General features: G+C 36.8%; 1 long non-coding RNA gene across 1 annotated transcript in view; it reads right to left on the bottom strand.

Moving 5' to 3' along the window:
- Positions 1-10,401, bottom strand: part of LOC131834810 (uncharacterized) — a 231,162-nt gene extending 220,761 nt beyond the window's left edge. Inside the window, exons 1-2 of the long non-coding RNA XR_009354958.1 lie at positions 10,383-10,401; positions 8,820-9,014 (exon numbers count right to left, since the gene is read on the bottom strand). This is a non-coding gene — a long non-coding RNA (uncharacterized LOC131834810). The remainder of the gene's footprint in view (positions 1-8,819; positions 9,015-10,382) is intronic.
- Between the last annotated feature and the right edge of the window lie 9,973 nt (positions 10,402-20,374).

The following is a 20,374-nucleotide window of genomic DNA, read 5'->3' as shown; positions in this document are numbered from 1 at the left end:
AGGCCACAGACAGAGTACCATGGTTCCAAAAAGAAGGTACCTCAATCACCTATCAAACATGTAATCTGATGGATAATTACACACACAGAGACATGCATACACAATCTCACCCGCGGGCACAGCACAGAGTTCTTAAAAATGGGCACCGTAGTTCAATGTAGCCCAGAGTACAAGGAGGGACTGGAGTGTTCTGAGGGTCTCCTTGAGCACTGGGCACTGCTGGCTGAGAGACGGACAATGTTCAATACTCAGGACGGATAATTACTGAAAGATCAGTAGACTCATTTTCTTTACATAAACTCTCTTCTATTCTTACCAAAGTGGAGATTCAGTTCAGCTGAAGAAAGGGCACAATATGATCTTTGTGAAGCTCTAAAGTCCAAAGAAACTAAGGGAAAAACCCCCTCTTAGCTCAGCACACAATTCAACTCATGACAGTCTTTTATTCACGGTCACTGTCAAGGCTTAACCACCATCATGGATTTACTCAGCCTTGTCTGTTCCCTCGAATCTGGTTTATACCTACAATGAAGCAAGTCACTTGTAAAGCAACAAACTCATGCACAAATTAAAAACAGTGCGTGTTTAATAGTCTGGAATAAAAAGAAAAAGAATAAAAAAGACTTTCTCCTCTGCCCTATAAAAACCAGCAATCTCATGAAGCCTCTTTGAAGGCTATGGCACAAGCATTTATAGTTACTGCATTCAAAATGTTATCATTAAACCAAGTTTTAACCTTCCATTACTTTTAGGAATTCTGGAAGATGACAAGTCGTCCAACAATTTGGACAAAAACATTTAAGTTTCAAGCCACTGTCTGTCCATGTATCTCTCCTTCTCACGTGCTTCTTCATGTGCTTTTACACAGAAACAAAGACTTTGGGCAAAGGGAGTTAGATTTTAAAAATACGAAAAGTCGTGTATTATCATAATATTTTCCTAAGAATGCCATATTGAACTTGAGAATGGACTCTGGGGTCCTGAACATCTAACACACAGTGAGACAGAAAGAAAATGCTTTTGTAGATTCATCAGGTGTCCCCCACCCTGTTAGTAATTAACCATTAACTAGTCACAATGACCCGTAACGCTGATCCAGCTCTGTGTCGTTTCAGACCCGTGGCTGGGATGCCAAATACGGTTCTGGAACCCACAAACTGTGAGGACAAACTGACAGTCGGTGACAGTTTCTGCCTGGGCCAGGAACTGAATCAAGAGGCAGGGCAAAACTCCCATCTGCTGTCCATCTGCCATCCTGCCCCTATCAGAAAAGGTTATACCATGAACCACTGACAGATGGGCATTGCAAAGATCTATTAGGGAAAAAGAGAGGTCTGAGATGATTAGAATAATGACCTTTGATTCGACATAGAAATCCCAGTAGTAATGAAAATCATGCATAATTTCAAGGTCTTTTAATCGTGCTAAACAGATAATGTGTCTTTTGCACATTAAAAAAGGAAAAATGAGGTTTGCCTTCTACCACGAAGTATAGAGTGCACCAAGTACTATATACCTTAGGAAAAAAAAAACCTTAAGAGTCTATTCTTTATCTCTGTATAGGCACATGTATATACAGTCGTTACCTGCAGTTGTTTTTCCTCAATGACACATCAGTGAAGTTTAGTATAATGTAATTAGACTAATAAAACAAACATTTCATAGGTTCTTGGTAGGGTGCATTTCCATCAAAAGCCTACTCTATAGAAACAGGAAACTGGGATAAGTCAGCTCATGTTTTAAACAAAAGACTAAAGACAAAGGGAATAATAAATGCCTGAGCTAAAGCTAAGTGTGTGTTATGTTTCCATAGCAAAAACAGCCTCCGCAAGGCAAATAAACCCCCTAGACAAAAGGTAGCTATTCAAGTCACACAAGACATAAAGTCTACCTACCATGCGCCAGGCAAAGTGCTAGATTCCAGGAATAGAAAGATGAGTAAGACACAGATGGCCTTGGTCTCCAAGGAGCTTGTAGTCTCATGGGGAGATGGACATGTAATTGTTTATTATATGGTAAAGTCAAATAACATAGCAGGAAAAAGACATGCTACCGTGTGGTTGGTCTTCGAGGGAGAAAATAATCATATAAGTTGTTCGGAAAAAGAGAATCTCATAGAGGTGGTATGTTTTAATTTTCATATGCCTTTTATAGATATACAATGCTTAATTTTTCTTTACAGTTTGTATAAGAGAATCGAATATGGACAACCCATGTTTCAAAAAAAGGGCACCTAATCTTTCAAAAATATGAACATATTTTAGCATAACTTGTACATCTGGGGCCATTTTTTTTTCCTGTTATAGCCAAGTATCTTCTAAAAGTTGACGTAAAAAAGGAATAGAGAAATTGCTATAATAAACACAATTTATAATGAACTTGTATCCTATGAAAAATGTGAGCTATCTCCACAAAAAGATGTGTATAAGAAAATTCTAAGTGTTTTTAGTCATAAAGCCCAAAAATGGAAGAAAGCTAGCGAGAGAAAAATGGATGACCAAACTGGGACATATTGATAAAATTAAATACTCCTCGCCAGTAGAAATGCAAGAACTATAGAAATGTATAACACGTGAATCTCAAAGCATTATGGGATTCTGCATGATTCTATTTACATACAGTTTAAGAACAGGTAACTAACAAGTGCGGACAAACGTCAAAATGATTAGCTCTGGCTGGGGATGGAGGATACTGAGAGGGAAGGGGAATAAAAAAAGTTCCAGGGATCAGGGCTGAGAGCCAGGATCCAGATCTCAATCTGGGGTTACACATGGAGACCGTGTATTTGTGAAAAGCTCACCTGGTGCTTCCCACGAAGATTTGTGCATGGCACCCAATGTAAAGAACCTCTCAGTTTTTAAAATGTAAAACACTGCGGTAATTGGACATCATAAAATAGAGATTAAACACAAGTAGTTTCTACATCCGTGTTGCCATACAACAAAATGCTGCATCATTTTACAAATAACGATAGAAATGCAGAGAATTGCTATTTTGATACTAACAATTTCAGGGAGCAAAGAAGAAGAAATGCTTGGGAAGTGCACATTACAAAATTCTTTCACCTGAAATGCAATGTGCTTCTCCTCTGAACCCTATTCAAATAACTTGATCTAATGCGGGGTCAAAAGGGTATCTTATGCATATGGAAAATCCTATGCTTTATCGCATGTTCATACACCCTATGTTTTAAGAAAACAATATAATTTCATTGTTGCATAAAATGGCCTTGCTGCCCTCATTCTTCATTGGCTTAAAAGTCTCACTTAATCACTACCCAAAAAGCAGAAATATTTAATACACAATATGCACCAGCCTCAGTTTATTCTGAGAAACAAACAAAAAAAGAATATTGCACTATTTCCAACATACACGTCATTCAGACATAATAATTTATCCTGATTTTTAAAAAAAATTTATCGTTATATAAACTCACTTTCGTAAGGAAGTTGGCACTGACCTACTATATGCATTTCACAACAGGAAATGTCACCAGTGTTAATTCTTAAACTCCTTATTCTTAACTGAAACATATTTAAATCACTACAAAGTATCAGTCCTAAGGGGCTTGAAAAAATATACCTAAAGATTAGTTGTGCAATTGAGTTACATGTAGATTGATACTGATGTCTCCAAACACATATAATCTATTTTATCTTTAACAATCCATTGGAGGGAAAAAAGCCTAGTACTGTGCTCCATGCCCTTTAAATAATGATAAATGCAAAGATCAGCTGGAATGCAGAATGTGAAGTATCACAGGAGCTGTTTTCGTAAATTGGGTTTGTGTGTGTTTGTTTTGAGCACAATTTGCCTATCACCTCTGCTCTTTTCTGCACAACTCCCACCAGAAGAGAACTTTGTCACAATGGGTTTGCTAAACAGAAGACTCCATACTTTGACATAAAGTCGATTTTTTTCTGGGGCAAAAAATTCAATATGGGTTCTGATATGTCCATTGGGGTAGAGTGAGCTCACTATCACCCATTCCTCAGGCAGGTTACAATTAAAAACTGCAAACTTTACATATCTATAGTTAGATAGATACAGACGTCCATATGCAGGTGACACACATACTTTTCCATATCTGCCTCAGCCCCCTGAAGACTCTCCCTAGCAGGCAGATGAGTTCAGAGAATCAAAACTTGGGAAAGTGACTTGTACAATGATGAGTTTCTCATTTCAGTTTTTCTTGGGCAGTATGACCCCAGTTGCAAAGGTACTAGCAATGATAGCTGTACAAGTAGGTAAAACCTCAGATAAACTGTTTCTGGCAAAAAGAATCAGAAGTAAGGGTTCCAGCAGGCCAGAGAGTTTAGAGAGAACCCCACAGATGAAAGAGTGAGAGAAAGGGGATCCCTTAATTCTGTAAATAAGTATCACTTAAATTCCTGAGCCAAACACGTACAAGGACAGTCCCAGTGAAGGTATCAAAGGCACTGGGAGCTGAACGGAGATCTGAGACTTCTGACCACATGCACAGAGACACAGCAAACCAATACAGCCATGCCCGAGAAAGACGAACTGAGGTCTGAATCACCTCCCAAAGGTGAGGCACCACTTACAGCCCAAAGCTAAATGGCCCAATAGCCGCTAAAATAAACATCAACATCTCCACATGGTTATGATAGAAATATTATGATAGACTCTGCACAACACAATCTTCAAACTACCCAGAATACAATCTAAAACTACTCAACATACCAACAAACAAACAAAAACAAGAAAATATGGTGAATTCCCAAAGGAAAAGACCAAAAAACAAACAACAAAAAGAGGGTCTAGGTGTTGAAGCTGTCCAAGACATGTACGCAGCTAGGATAACTAGTAAAGAAAACCAGTAAAGAAAACTCTGTGGAAATAAATGAAAATATACGTTGTTGACAGAGAAAAGCAAATAATTAAAAAAATGAAATTCCTGGAAGCAAAAAATATTTAAAAGGAAAACCTCACTGGGTGAATTCAATAGTGGTATGGAAATAATACAAGGAAGAACTAGGAACGTTAATACAGATCAGCTGAAACAATCCAAATCTAAAAATATAGTGGGTGAAAAAATAAAACTAAAAAAGAAATCCCCCAGGGACCTGTGAGACATTTCCAAATAGGTAACACACATACCTGGAGTACAAGGAGAGGAAAGAGAAATTAAAAAGAACTTTTTTTAATGAAAACTGTATATACTTAAGGTGGGCAATATGATGATTTGATACACATAAAGGTAATGTAATGATGACTAAAGTCAACACTTTGCTGGCAAATCACCAATATTCAATGTAGTATTACTGCCTATATTATTATGCTATACATTAGAACTCTACACTTGCAACTTTGTATGCCTAACGAACATCTCCCCAACTCCCCAACTCTATACCTCTTATAACCAATATTCTAATCTCTGTTTCTACCTATTCAACTGTTTTAGATTCCACATGTCACATCATGGCATTTTTGAGAAAACAATTTAAGTAACTGCCTTTAAGTTTACTAAATATAGTTACATACATAAATATCCAGATCTGAGCACAAAGAAATCCACATCCAGACATCATAGCTAAAATGGTGAAAAACAAATATAAACAATTTTTGAAAAAAAATCTATATCTATCTGGCCCATTGCACACAGGGGAATGGTTTGAAATACTGAAGATTTCTCATCAGAAACACGGCAAGCCTAAGGACAGAACATTCATCTTCATAGGATAAATGGATAAAAACGTCAAACCCGAATACTGTAGCTAGTGTAAATATCCCACAAACATGACAGTGAAATCAATGCATTTTCAAATAAAGGAAAAATAAGATAATTAGTCACCAGGTGATATGATATATAATATTTGCTAATGCAAGTTCTTCACAATGAACAGAAGTGATAACCAGAAGGAACAAAGAAAGAGTAACAGAAATATAAATTCTTGGATAATGTAAAAGATTAATTTTCTTTTTTAAGTTCTTTAGAATGCATATAATTAAAAGAAAAACTATTTTATTAGCTGGCAGGATTTTCAGTGTATATAGATATGATACATATGAAAGCTAGAACATAATGGTCAGTGAGGGATAAACTATATTATTATAAATTTTCTACGATTCATGTGAAATTATACAGTATTAAAATAGACTGAAATATTTCATATGTAAAATGTGATTCCTAGAGAAAATACTTTTATAAAAGAAAATACAAAAAGACGTTGCCAAAAACACATACATTAAACTAAACTGGAATAGGAAATAATACTCAAATAATATAAAAAAGATCACAGGGAAGACGGAAGTGAAAATATATAATGTAGAGTGTAAATTAGTGTCTGAAGACACTAATTAAATGGCACTGGTTAACAAAAGGACTATAAAATCTTGAACAACTATACACTGAATGTAAGAAAGACAATTTAAGCATAAAGAAAATAGATTGACAATAATGAATAGGCAAATAGGTACTAAGCAGTTAGTAAGCAGAAAATGGAACTTTAATATCAGAGAACACAAATTTCAAGACAAAAAGTATTTCCAGAGAATAAAAGTAATATTTCAGATGACAAGAGGGACAAATTATCAAGTAAACAATTATCAGTGTTAATCTTAAAAATATATAAAACAAAACACTGACAGCACTGAGGGAAGAAACAGACAATTCTACACTCTTGGCAAAAGATTTTAATACTCCTCTGAGTAATTCTTAAACTAGATTCTACCCCTCACCAAAATACAGAAGATCTCAAAAACAGCACTATTTTGATCTAGTTAAAGAATCCTCACCTACGGAATTCAGAATACACATTACTTTCACATATGCAAAGTACATTCACTGAGATAGATCATATTCTGGTTCATAATAAGGTCAATATTAAAAATTATCAGTAATACTGATTGTATTCTCTGACCACAACACAGTTAAAGTAGCAAACAAGAACACTGAGAAAAACACCAAATATCAGTAAATTACACTTCAAAATAATACATGTATAAAAGACAAATCCATAAGATAACTGGAAATGATTTTGAATATACAAAAAATTGTGGATTGAAGCTGAAAAAGGACTTAGAGAGTAACTCATGACTATAGATTCTTATATTAGAAAAAACAAAAGAAATAAAAAGAGCTCAGATTTCCATCCTAAATAACTGTCAAAAAATGAATTTAACCCTGAAGTGACTAGGCGGAAGAAAATAGTAAAAAGAAAAAAATCAGTGAGGGGGGAAAAAACAGACAAAATCTAATAGTTATTTCAGAAAAAAAAAATCAACAAAATTGACAAAGCCTTAAGTAGAATGTTTAAGAAAATGAGAAGGGGACAGAAATCGACAATACTAGGAATGAGAGTTCATCATATAGATCCAACAGGCTTTAAAAAGGTAAAAAATACAATATGACAATAAAATATGTGACAACGAAAAAAACTGATAAATTTCTTGAAAAATGTGACTTACCAAAGATGACGCATGAAAACAAAAAGAATAATTATGAAATTAAATTATGAAGTACCTTTCTTTAAAAAAATATTTTATTTATTTTGACAGAGAAAGAGATCACAAGTAGGCAGAGAGGCAGGCAGAGAGAGAGGGGGAAGCAGGCTCCCTGCCGAGCAGAGAGTCTGATGCGGGACTCGATCCCAGGACCCTGGGATCATGACCTGAGCCGAAGGCAGAAGCTATAACCTACTGAGCCACCCAGGCGCCCCTGAAGTACCTTTCTGTAAAGAAAACTCGAGACCAAATATTTTTAGTAGTGAATTCTGGCAAACTCCCAAGTCACTTATTTTTTGTAAATATTTTCAGAAAATAAAAAATTGGGGGTCACTACCCAACTTTATTAGGCCAACATAATGCTAATACCAAAATCTAAAGGATAGTTTATAAAAAATAAAGTCACACTTCAATATCCCTGCAATAGATGTAAATATCCTTAACAAAATGTTATCAAGTGCAATACAATGTGTGTGTGTGTGTGTGTGTGTGTATGTGTATCTGTAAACAAAGTGATAGCATAACCAATGAAACTTTTCTTAAAATGCCAGGTTTAACATGCAGAATAGGATAAAGAAAAATATAGTCACTTCAACAAAATGCAAAACGAAAAGCATTTAAAAACTACAACACCTTTCATGATATTAAAAAGAAAGAAAGATAGATAGATTGGTCTCAGCATATTAGGAATAGCAGAGAATTTCTTTAAACTGATAAAGAACATCTAGGAAAAACCAATACAATATCACAGTTCAAGAGTGAAAGACCTAATTTTTCCCCATGAGGTAAGAAGGCAAGAATGTCTGCTTTCAATATTGTCTTTCATCATTTTACTACAAGATCTACCCGTTGCATTAACAGAAGAAAAGAAATAAGTAACAGTCAAAAAAACATTTGTAAAACTGTCAATATTTGCATGCTTCTAGGATTGCTTATCTAGAAAATACCAAAGAACCCATAAAACCTAATGAAAGATTTAGCACTGTGCACACGAAAGTTATTATTTTTAAAAGCCATTCTATAATAACATATTAGTAGCAAATATTGAAATGAATTTTTTTGTAATTCCTTTTATATTAGTGAGGAAAAAAGGAAAGCCTGGGAATGAATCCAAGAAAAGATGCACAGTACCACCATACTAAAAACTACAAAACATTACTGGATTAAAGAAGAAATAAATGGGAAGATGTACCATATCCGTGGATGACAACTGTCCCAAACTGATCTTTAGACTCCATGTAATTCCAAACTAAATCAACAAGGCTTGTTTTGTGGTAGAAATTGACCACATGATTCTAAAATTTAAAATTTCAAAGATTCTAGATAGTTAAAAGTTGGAGAATGTGCCTTACCTTCTTTCAAGATTTATAAAGTTCTTCAAGAATGTGTGTTGCTGAGGTGCCTGGGTGGCTCAGTGGGTTGGGCCTCTGCCTTCGGCCCAGGTCATGATCTCAGGGTCCTGGGATCAAGCCCCGCATTGGTCTCTGCTCCACGGGAGGCCTGCTTCCTTCTCTCTCTCTGCCTGCTCCTCTACTTGTGATCTTTCTCTGTCAAATAAATAAATAAAATCTTTCAACAAACAAACAAACAAAAAACTGAATGTGTGTTTCTAGCAAAAAGATGCAGATCTACATCAATGAAAAAAAGAGTGTGTCCAGAAATAAATCCACATATAAATATGGTCAATTTTTGACAACTGTCTCAAGGCAGTACAATGGGGAAAGAAATGGTGTTCTCAACAAGTGAGGCTGGGTCAAGTGGAAATCAAAATTGAAAGAGAAAGTGCAATGATCTATACTGCACATTCAACAAACATGGATTCAGAAAAGAATCTAGACCCAAACATACAACCCAGAATGGTAACACTTCTAAAGGAAAACATACGAGAAGATACATGCAATCTCATAGTGGGTGGATTTTGCAGAAAGAACGTGCAGGCACACACAAAAATACAAATAACTGAACCTAAAATGGATAAATCATACTTCTTCAGAACTTAAAACCAAGCCATATTCAGCAGGAAAATTTTCTCAACACCATGTGAGATGAAGCACTTGTATTCAAACTCGTCAAAAGATCATTTACAATAATGAACAGCCCATTTAAGAAAAAAAAAAGAAAGAAAACAGATAAAAGATTTAGAAACTTGACAAAAGAAAATATCCAAATGCCAAAACATGAAATGATGCAAACATCGCTTTTCTTCAGAGAAAAGCAAATTAAATGCACATCTTTTTGATTGGCTAAGATGAAAAAGACTGACCATAACCAGCACCGACCAGAACTTTGAGCAAACAGAACTCCCACATACTTGTGGTAGAAATGTAAAATGAGGTAACCACTTGGGAAACCATTTGGTGGCTTCACAAAATGTTGAGCATACCCCTCTGTCCTACGACTCAGCCATTTCAGTTTCTAGGTATTCACCCGTAAGAAAAGAGAACAAAATGCCCACACAAAGATCTGGCAGCTTAGTCTGCACTGCCATTAACTGGAAATTAACTAATGTCCCAGAAACAGATGAACGGAAAAGAAAATTATGGCATATCTGTCCACATAATGGAATAGCACAGGGCAAAGACAAAAAGGAAAAAGTAAATTCTTGTACATACAATAGCACCTATCAAAAACTCACTAAAAACATGCTAAGTGAAGACAGTTGGCCCGAAAAAAGTGTATATTTATGATTCTCTTTATGTAAAATTATAGAAGATGGAAACTACAGGGAAAAGAAAGAAGCAAGTCTATGGTTGCCTGCAAATAGGGTTGGAAGGAGGAAAGGACTGCAAAGGAGCTCTAAGGTAAGTCTGGGGAATGATGAAATTATTATTTATCTTGATTATGAAGATGTTTTCACTACTGTATAAACATGTCAAAATGGATCACATTGTATTTAAATATAGGGAATTTTATACCTCCGTAATGATGTAGAACAAGTATGTAATGGTCTTACATAGAGTCTACAAAACACAAACACAATCAATATTCAAAAGCTGCCAAAACGTATTTGGTTTAAAGAAATTTCATTTAACCTTTTTTGGTTTTCCACCTCAGAATCGTTTTCAGCTTTTTAAGAATAAAAAGTAAATAATATATTTGAAAAGATGGTATTGTATTTAGTTATACTGTTGCAAAGTCCTATTACTTCAAATGCAAAACTGTACAGTGTAGCTTTATAGAATTTGATTCCAGGTCCCGGTGGGACATCTACAATTCAAATACTGAATCTCATGATTTATTATGTATATTGACTATTACACTTCAGAATAATCAATAAAAGGATCCAATGTAATAATCAGAGTAGGAACAGAAGGATTTATTTGACCAAAGAGACTACTTCCCTAGTCATATTGTCTATGCATCATTATATAGTTAAAGATTTAACATAAAATCTTAATATACATATTATAACCCCAAACACTTATTTTCTAAGTAAAAACACGCATGCCATATTTACAGGTATCTTAAGAGAAATACTGATAACATTTTGCACTTCCATGGTGCATTTACCTGGGGCGTGCCTTCATCACTGCTGAATGGAGGGAACAATGATGAAACTATTACACTAAACCCTAAGTCAGGAAAAAACTGTTACAGCATGGTTTTGCTTCCTTTTAGCTCTGTTACCTTAACAACTCATGGGCTTCAAATATCAAAGCAATAAGCTAAGAAGGTTGGGTCTGATGACCTTTTAAAATTTTCTTTTGGCTTTGAAATGTGTTTTGTTCTTATCCCCACACTAGCAAGGACAGCAGGCTCAAATGCTGGCTAAGGGGGCTGTACAAAGAAGCAGGGGCCATCTGACCTGGGATGAAAGCACCAGGTCATATACTCCCAATACTGTGTTCCTTCTACCACTCTGTAAGCCCACTTCTGGGGTTTTAGGAATAACAGACAGGCTCATCATCTGCAAGACTATAGAAGTTCTTTTTGAACAAGAAAAGACAAGACACAGAGCATGTGCTAACGATTCTAAGATACTTGTTCTTTTATTTGTTTATAAAAATCCTAGTATGTGAGATGAGGAAGAAAAATAATTTTGGGAGAAAGTAAATTTTAATACTGATTTAATCTCAATATTTATTTCGCATAGATCTTTAATAAAGGTGAGCTCAATGAGCTGACCACCAGCATCTCTTCTCTCAAAAATAATTTTTGTTGAAAAAACACGAAGTCTGGGCTCCTAGGAGACTCCGACGGTTAAGCATCTGCCTTCAGCTCAGGTTGTGATCCCAGGGTCCTGGGATCAAGTCCAATGTTGGGCTCCTTGCTCCATGGGGAGCCTGCTTCTCTCTCTCCATACTATTCCTCCCGACTCACTCGTGCTTGAAAGAGATAAATATTGGATTGCAGGATTAGAGGCACCAAATGAATACCTGTTGTTTCTATGTTTATTCTTCTTGATAAATGTATTAATTTTATTAATTTTATTAAATTTTATTAAAATTTCTCAAGGGCTTCATGAACAAAATTTAAATACAGGTAAATACATAAATGTTAATGCTCCATTCAATTAATTTTGGCAAACATATATACCCATATTAACACAAATCTCTATCAAGATAAAGAACATTACCATCCCCCGCCCCAAAATTTCCCTTATGAGCTTCCTGGTCAAGTTGCTGCCCCCAACCCTCCTGTTTGGATGTTTTCACCACAAATTGATTTTGCTTGCTCAAGGACTTGACATAAATGGATCCACAGAGTAGGTATTCTTTTCTGGAAGTTTCTGATGCAGCATAAAGGTCGTGCAGATTTATCAATGTTGTTGCATGAATCAGGAGTTCTTTTTTATGGCTGAAAAGTGTTCCAGTTATGAATCTCACCACTGATCTACTCCTGTCTTGATATGGAATGGCTATTTCCACTAATGGCTATTCTATTCTGTTATTTGACAGAGAGAGAGAGAGAGAGAGAGAGCATAAGCACAAGCAGGGGAGCAGAGGAGGATGGAGAAGCTGAATCCCTGCTGAGCAGGGAGCCCAAGCAGGGAGCTTGGCTGGATCCCAGGACGCTGGGATCATGACCTTAGCTGAAAGCAGATGTTTAACCTACTCAGCCATGCAGCTACCCCGATGGCTCTTCTAAACAAAGCTGCTATGAACATTCTTTTCCAAGTCTTTTTATGGACACGTGTTTTTATTTCACCTTGAAAATATACCTAGAAGTAAAACTGTAGGTCCCAGGGTACATATGTGTTTAGATTTATAAGAAATTACCAGACTTTTGTCCAAAGAGGTTGCACAATTGTACATGTCCACAAAAGACTTCAAAGCTCTAGTTGTTTCATATGCTCACTGAACTTTGTTGTCAGTTTTTGTAAATTTAGCTGTTCCCTAATTACGGTTAAATTTGCATTTCCGTGATGATTAATGATGCTTAGCATTTTGTGTTCCTTATCGATTTGTACACCCTCATTGGTGAACCATGTGACCAAGTTTTTACCTCTGTTTTTATTGAATTGTCTTTTTTATCACTGAGTTGTAGAAATGCATTATATAATTGGGGGCAGCAACCCTCTGTGAATGATATGTACTTTGTCAATTTCTTTTTTTTTTTTTTTTTTAAAGATTTTTTATTTATTTATTTGACAGAGAGAGATCACAAGTAGGCAGAGAGGCAGGCAGAGAGAGAGAGGAGGAAGCAGGCTCCCTGCTGAGCAGAGAGCCCGATGCGGGACTCGATCCCAGGACCCCGAGATCATGACCTGAGCCGAAGGCAGCGGCTTAACCCACTGAGCCACCCAGGCGCCCACTTTGTCAATTTCTTAATGTTTTCTCATTAGCTTGAACTTTCAATTTTGAATAAGTCCAATTTATCAGTTTTTAGGGTCCGTGTTTTCTGTAACCTGAGAAACCTTTGCTTGCCCCCCAAAGATATTTTCCTCTAAAAACATAATGTCAGTTTTAATTTCGAGGTTTGTAATCCACTTCAAATTAATCTTTGTTGGTGGCGTAAGGTAGACATTGATATTCCCATGTTTCACGGTACCTTTTTTTTTTTGGTTAAGATTTTATTTATTTGTCAGAGAGTTGGCGGTGGGGGGAGAGAGGAAGCACACGCATGCACAAGCAGGGGGGGTGGCAGGCAGAGGGAGAAGCAAGTTCCCTGCTGAGCAAGCAGCCCGATGTGGGACTCCATCTCAGGACCCTGGGACCATGACCTAAACCAAAGACAGATGCTGAACCGACTGAGCCACCCAGATGTCCCGCAGGACCATTATAAAAAAAAATAATTTCCTCTCTCCATTGGAATGTTTTGGCACCTGCGTTGGTAACCAATTAACCATATAAGTATGGGCCTATTATTGGGCTCAATTCTATTTGACTATTTGTTGATTTTTGTTTGTTTGTTTTATGAAGCCATCACAAAGTTTTGATTCAACAGTTTTATAGGGAGCAATGAAGTCAGAATTTGTTCTTTTTCAAGATTTCTTTGGATATTCTAGGTCCATTTCATTTTCATATATATTTTAGAATCACCTTCTCTTTCTGCAAATTCAAAATCCCAATAGGACGTTGGCTGGAATTACAGAAAATCAAGATATCCGTCTTGAAGCAGAGATCTCAACTCAACGTGCTACATTAAGTGGAATTTTAAAAAATTACTTTTCCAGGGCACCTGGCTGACTCCACTGGTGTAGCAGACAATTTTTGATCTTGGGGTTGTGGGTTCAAGCCCCGTGCTGGGCATAAAAATTACTTAATAACAAAATCTTTAAAAAATTATTTTTCCCATTCTTTGTGTTGCACGCAAAAATACCTTTATGTTTGTATATCAACAACATACCCTGCAACCTTGCTAAGTTCATTAATCCTTGTGTTGCAGATTCTTTAGGATACTTGGTTCTATCAGCTATGTAATCTGTAAATAGTTTCACTGTCTCCTTTACCATCTGTATCTCCTTTTCTTCTCTTGTTGTATTATGTAGGATGTCTGAAACAATCAAATGAAAAAGAGGAGTGTGGACACCCTTGCCAGTTTTAGGGTGAAAACATTCAGCATGTCACCATTAAGTAAAATATTAGTTGAATATGTGTCATAGATGCATTTAATCTGGCAAAGTTATCTACCATTCCTACTGTTTGAAGTATTTGTTATAAATGAATGGTTTAAATCACAAATTTTTCTGCATTTATTTAAGTCATTGTGTAGCCTTTCTCCTCTATATTGTACCTTTGGGTGAATTGCACAGATTAATTTTCAAATACATAACTTTGTATTTGAAGGGATAAACTCGATTTGTTTGTGATATGATCATACTAAGCCTTGCTGCATTCTACTTAATAATATTTTGCTAAGGTCTCTACTTTTTGAAAAAAAAAAAAAAGTTTTTTTTTTTTGTTTAAAATCAGGATTATAATAGCTACATAAATTGTGTTCTTGCCCTTCTCTATCTCCTGAGAGATTTTGAGGAAGATTGGTATTATTTCTTCCTTAATTGATAGAATTCACCAGTGAAATCATCTGGGCCATGATTACTTTTAATAATCACTGTGTCCCAGGCACTATGTAAGACATTTTATCTTAGGGCTTTAACAGTTCTTCAAATGATATAATACATCATTTTACACATGTCAAAATTAAGGACTGGCAAAGAGTAAGTAATTTACCCAAGGGCATGTTGCTATGATGTCAGATATAAACACACAGCTATGGTTAGCTCTCAAGTTCTCCCTGTACCACAAAAAATCATGGTAGACTGCAAGTTACACAGTTAAGTACCACTTAAGAAATGTTATCACTTAAGAAATGGCATTCATTAAAGAAGCAAGTGGCTCTACTGGTCATGGGTGCCTTTTCAAGACAAAAAGTTATTTCTCTAAACTATATTAAATTCGAAGTTCAATTTCAGACATGTCACTAATCGGAATCTTCAAAAAAGGTATATTAGACAAGGAAGATCGTTACATTTACTATTAATCCCAGATCACATTCACTCCAAATACACTCACACACACATTCATTCCCTCCATCCCATTGTTGTTTCAAATAGGCGATGATGTAATTGTGCTTATCTTGAGCCTACAAGAAGGCTCAGTCAGAAACTGGCTATGCTTTCTCCCTCTCTAGTAGCTCAACAGCCTATAAAGGACCTGAGAAGACTTTTTAGAATGCATTAGACAGTGGAGTGCTAATTAGTAACTGAAAGAACCTTATAAATAAATCTCATTTGTGCAACATGAATCATAAAAATAAATAAATAAATAAAAATTTAAAAATAAAAAACCCGACATTGAAAACAAACACCCAGACCTTTAGATTCTTTATGGTTCCCTGGTAACCCAAAAAAGGTAGATGCTATTTGTTTCTCAAGATATTTCATTGCCTAATGGGTTTAGATCATGAGTCAAAAATGAAAAACAACAACAACAAACCCAACACACACCAGTGGTGCCAGGCATACTGCTAAGTTGGTGTATTGATTTTTCTCATGTGTGAAAAGAATTTTAGAAAGAAGATGCAGACACACAATATACTTTCTAGTATTTCTAATATTATTTCTTTCACTTGAAATTACTAAAGAAGCAAAAAGGAGCAAGCTAACTATCCAGTCTCTCTATTACCCGCCACAATTTATTGCATTCATTTTTCTCCACATCACAAATGCAGATTCAGAGTGCTGCGGGTTTCCCAGCACATGGGACGAAGGGAAATAATGAGGCTGATGGCGTTCAGTCTTGACAGTGTATGCAGCTGTTCATAGCTTTTCATTTTTTCCATAAACCTAACCGGTATCAGTATGTGTAAAGTTTCTAACACTTCCAGCTAGGAAATACTTCACATAAGAAAAATGCTTTCCTTGGAGTTTACAAATGCCATTTGGTCTACTTTTTCAGCAAGGGTTTGTCTAGTTAGATTATGAGATTTTTCCTGGAGAGCGCCAACAAGAGAAGGTCTCCCATGCTGTCAGGAAAGGAGAGTTATATTTTTGTTCCTTGGAAGAAACATATAATGTGTAATGGGCAAAATGTCAAGTGGGTGGGGAGCTATTAGCCCACATAAATCTCCAGAGAGGGCTCGAAGAAAACAGAATTCTGAATACGATATGATACTCGCATATTTGGTTGTAGAAATAGTCCAAGAAGGCAGAAGGGGGCTGGATGTTATAGGAGCAGGACTTCCAGTGAAGCTTCCAGCCCAGATAGCAAGAGAATGTGAGGGTCTGAGGGCTGACCAAAGACAGAGGTTAGTTAGGGAAAACTGCATTTCAAACACTGGAGACACTAACAGCAAAAAGGCAAAAAAAAAAAAAAAAAAAGCCCAGGGGGTCAAGGCAGGATCAACACCAGAATTTAAAGGCTGTAAGTTGGGAGCTAGTTCAGAGAGAAAGTACAGGAAGAAAGAAAGAGCTACTTGGAGCATTCCTAGGAGACTTTTTCTACCTGAATTTTTCATCTATCAGATGGGTGTGTCTATGGGAATTGTCAGAATGGCTTAAAAAGCTAAAAGCAAGACCTCAGTTAAGATTCAATCCTTAATTATGAACTGTACATTGGACCAACTATCCTGCCACAGACTATTCGATCTTTTATTAATTTAGTTAGTTCTTACTTCGTAAACTCAAACATTTTTCTACAGAGGACTCCTATTTTAGGTAAGCCTGATATTTTTTAAAAAATTAGATTTAAAAACTATTAAAATTTAAACTAATGCCCCAGTGGGATTCATTTTCATACGGCTTCCCTGGAGGAATGCATTACATTTCAACACCAAAGCATTTGAAATAAGTTGACTGTATAATATTTATCAGTTACCCAGTGATCCTGCCCATGTGTCTTTACTTCCTAGCGTGATTATAAGAGCGAGCACCAGGGAGTCAGGCTGCAGGCGTTCAAATTCGAGCTTCCCCAGTCCCTGGCTGCACGATGCTACGCGAGTTATGAAACCTTCTTGGAACCACTCTCCCTTGCTAATGCACTGGGGGAAAGGGGGATACCTACCTCACATGCTTGTTGTAAGAATGAGCTCTCCATAAAGAATTCTGAGATAATGCCTAGCCAGAGTACATGATATCTAGAAGTCAGTGGTTGCTTCTGTTATGCTATGAGAATACTTTTGTTTTTTTTAAACTGGACACAAAAACGTTCTATCTCAAGAGATTCCAAAAGACAGGTGGACTCCTCCATCTTAACATCTGCCCAACTCCTTCCTTAAAGAAACCGAAATCACCTGGCTTAAGGTCAAATTTAATGAGTAAGACTGTTTCTGCAGATTCACAAAGACATGGAAAAGGAATGATCTCTTTATAACTCAGTTATGATTTCAGTTGCCTGGTTGTACCTGAAAATAACTAAGGAAGATCTAAGCACTTACACATATACCTCGAAGATACCCTCCTCATAAAATCAGCTGTGGTTACAGAAACTAACGACTCAAAATCTTCCCAGCTCCTGTCTTTACCTCCTTTGCCAGATTCTATAGCCAATTCTCTCATTCCCTGAGGAGCCCTGTCTACACAGCTGGAACTCCCACTATGGTCTGGAATCGCACAAGGTGATAAACCCAAGATAGTAGTCTCAGGCCCAGTGAGGAAGGCTGCCACTTTCCCTGGCATCACAGGCCACAGAAGGAGCCAACGGCAGAATGTCCAGCCAACCTGCCCTGAAGGTTTTTACTCATAGTCTTTCTGCTGTTTCCCCCAATTCCCAAGTTCTAAATATATTTTCTTAAGATTTTATTTATTTGAGAGACAGAGAGAGCCTGAGCAGTGGGGAGGGGCAGACAGAGAAGAAGAAGCTGACTGCAGAGCCTGATGCAGGGATCGATTCCAGGACCCAGAGATCACAACCTAAATAAAAGAAGGACACTTAACTGACTGAGCCACCCAGGTGCCCTCCAAATTCTACATTCTTACAGGCCCATTAAAAGAATTGTGAAATTTAGATATTTCTGTACTTTATATAAGACTCTTTTAACTCAAGCAATTTCTGGAGAACTCTGTCACGGGCAGGATCAGTTACAGGTGAGTGAATGTGCACATATCTAAAATGTGCAGAACACGTATTACTGAGCTGTGTCGGCACATTTGGCCTTGACCAGCCTCCACCACGGAAATCTGTCTCACAATGAAATAAATGAGAGAGCACAGGGAAGACTTCCCTCTTGCAGTCTGTGGAGTTCTAAAGTCCTTGGACTCAGTTCTTGATCCAGCGGTTGGGAATGGAAAGTGGCCAAGAAAGTAGACTTTTGTTCTTTTTATATTTATAACCAGTTAACTGAGTGCACAGAAGAAACTTACATGGAGAAAACAAATTTGGAATAAGAGAAGTACACTAAAAATTCTAAGTCCTGCTATGTCCTACTTTGCTATTAACCATTGCAGATTAACCTCACAGGACTTGAATCAGCATTCCTAAAGTGGTCCATACCTATACTCCTTCAAGAAAAAAGTCATTTCACAAATTAGCTTTTTTTTTTTTTTTTAAAGATTTTTTATTTATTTATTTGTCAGAGAGAGAGACAGCAAGCACAGGCAGACAGAGTGACAGGCAGAGTCAGAGGGAGAAGCAGGCTCCCCGCAGAGCAAGGATCCCGATGTGGGACTCGATCCCAGGACGCTGGGATCACGACCTGAGCCGAAGGCAGCCGCTTAACATTACTAGGTTATTAGTGTTGTTAGTGCTTTCATAAAAGGTCATTTATCAGCTGGAAAAGCTGAGTTTTGAACCTTCTCCAGTAGCTACAGAACTACCCTATCCAATATGGCAGCCATTAACCATATGTGGCTATGGCGTTTGGCTAGTTGGTGGTCCAAATTGTGAAATACACATCAGAATTGGAAGACTTCATAGGAAATAAAGGATGAAAAATATCTCAGTGACTTTTACAGTGATTACACATTAAAATGATAATACTTTAGATATACCACATTAAATACAACTTTAATATTAATTTCACTTGTTTCTCTTTACGTTTTTTATGTGGCTACTATAAATTTTAAACGTCTTGATGTGGCTTGCATTTGAGGTCTACATTCCATTCGGACAGCACTGGGCTGACCCAGTCAGCAAAGAGTAGGAGAAGGGGTAGCTCTGAGCAAGCAGGCTCAGAACAATTACCAAAAGGAATTAGTGTTCGTCTCAGCCCATTCCTCAATGTGCTATTGCAACCTTCAAGCAGAGAACTTATCTACCGCTATCTTTACTTTTAGAAGAAAAGACTTTCTAAATCCTCAATAAACATTTATTAAGTTATATCTATGGCTTCAAGCTGATAGGAAATGAATTGTACAGCTAAGGGATATGCACGAGAGTTATCAACTGGCCCTGGTCTGTAGTGGGTGTGGTTCAGGTGATAAGTGATACAGACATAATCCCCTTCTTCTCACAGCCTCAATGCAAAACCACATGGCAAATGGTCTGTCTCAATGACAGACTAACTATGGTAGGTAAGCCACCTGTTTTATTAAATGAAGTTCTATTAAATAAAGTCCTTTGTGTACATATTGTCCATGGCTGCTTTGGCATGGGGAAAAAAAAAAGAAGAAGAAGAAGAAAAGGAAAAGAAAAAAGAAAGTCCATGGTCAACACTCAAATCAGTTCTCTTCCTCTACTTAAAAATTCTCCAGTGGCTTCCCATCCTTCTTAGAGCAAAAGCCAGGGTCCCCATAGCAATCAGCTCCTTGCTCTTCTTGCTGTTATACCAAACAAACTCTTGCATCAAACCTCTGTCCTTATTGCTCACCCTACCTAAAGGTTCTTACTCTACAGATCTACCAAGAACCCTCCCTCGCCTTCAGGTCTTGGGCATAAATCAGTAACCACTGGACATAAATTAATTTTCTCCTTCCCTTTTCTGCTTTCTATATCTACAGAGCCCTTATCATTAACTGATGCACTATTTATTTTACCCGCATGTTTGATGTTTTCTCCAAATAGAAAAAACCTCCATGAGGTCACTTATT

This window comes from Mustela lutreola, chromosome 6 (genome assembly GCF_030435805.1).
Source record: "Mustela lutreola isolate mMusLut2 chromosome 6, mMusLut2.pri, whole genome shotgun sequence".
NCBI classification, from domain to species: domain Eukaryota; kingdom Metazoa; phylum Chordata; class Mammalia; order Carnivora; family Mustelidae; genus Mustela; species Mustela lutreola.
Note: the sequence above shows the minus strand (reverse complement) of the source record. Positions and strands in the feature narration are given on the sequence as shown.